The 1,393-nt window shown below is 32.7% G+C and overlaps 1 non-coding gene across 1 annotated transcript; it reads right to left on the bottom strand.

Moving 5' to 3' along the window:
- Window positions 1-231: 231 nt before the first annotated feature.
- Window positions 232-338, bottom strand: LOC126070781 (U6 spliceosomal RNA). Its single transcript, XR_007516301.1, has one exon. It is a non-coding gene; the product is annotated as a U6 spliceosomal RNA (small nuclear RNA).
- Between the last annotated feature and the right edge of the window lie 1,055 nt (window positions 339-1,393).

Raw genomic sequence — 1,393 nt, 5'->3', positions numbered from 1 at the left:
TGCATAGTATTCCATTGTGTGTATATACCATAATTTGTTTAATCCATTTGTCTGTTGATGGGCACCTAGGTTGTTTCCATGTTTTTGCTACTGTGAACAATGCTGCGATGAACATGGGTGTGTATATATCTATTCATGTGACAGCTTTTATTTCTCTAGAAAATATATTCCAAGGAGTGGGATTGCTAGATTGTATGGCACTTCTATTTCTAGCTTTTTAAGAAAAAGCCAAAAAATATGGAATGCTTAACAAATTTGCATGTCATCCTTGAGCAGGGGCCATGCTAATTTTCTCTCTATTGTTCCAGTTTTAGTATACGTGCTGCCGAAGGGATCACTCTATTTAATTTTAATGTATACTTTCCAGGTAAAGACATTATTATGTTTCCCTTTTTTTTTTCCTTCAGAATCAATGCCAGTATCAAAAACTGCTGGACTTATCTCTATACACATTCTAGCTTATCAAATTTATCTGAACATATTTCATATACCAGCATAGATATAACCAGTCCAAATATGGGTTACCATGTTTGGATCCTCTGTACAGTATTTTATTTTAGAGAATTGTTTTTAAGAACACTGATAAATGAAAATGTGTGTGGTATTGCATCCAACATTGTGGAAGGTGTAGAGATTCCTGATAATTAGTATAGGGAAAATGGGAGAAATTTAGATAGCTATATAGTGGGAGAATTAGTAAACTTATTCTATAATTCTTGAAAATGCAGAATTAAGACTAACAGAAAATTCAGAGAGATAAATTTTAGCTCACATAAGAAAGAGCTCTCTAAATATTGACTAACAAAAAAATATTTGGAGATCGTCAGATCCAAATTTGAATCTTGGTTTTATCACTCCCTAGGTGTAGGATTTGGATATGGACATATGTATTTCAGCTTCATTTTCTTTATAAGATGCAGAGAAAACTTAGGTTCATATGAAGATTAATTACTGTATTATATAAAATACATTCAGCACAGTGTCTTGTTCATGACACTTAAAAAATTGCTACTGCAGCTAAATATCCTAGAATATAAGTGATATTGATTGGATGGTTCCTTGCTGGCAAACCAAGAACACAGTATCTTGTTTTTAATGAAAAGGTTAAAATAGACAGCATCTAAGATTCCTTGAAACTCTACAATCCTTAGATAATATTCACCATAACAAGGTCTTTCTGCATACAGGTTAATCTCTGAACACCATGGGCTGTATAACCTTATAATTGATGATGCTAACAAAAGGCCAAATGTTAGCATAATTTTACACTTCTCACAGTCATGCATTTTTGAGAGGTAAATACACACACACAGAGACACGCGAGAAAATATTTTCCTTACAGAGAAAGATGATAATAAAGAAAATTCATAGAGAACTTCACACACATATGCAA

The sequence above is a fragment of the Elephas maximus genome, chromosome 2 (assembly GCF_024166365.1).
Source record: "Elephas maximus indicus isolate mEleMax1 chromosome 2, mEleMax1 primary haplotype, whole genome shotgun sequence".
Taxonomy (NCBI): domain Eukaryota; kingdom Metazoa; phylum Chordata; class Mammalia; order Proboscidea; family Elephantidae; genus Elephas; species Elephas maximus.
Note: the sequence above shows the minus strand (reverse complement) of the source record. Positions and strands in the feature narration are given on the sequence as shown.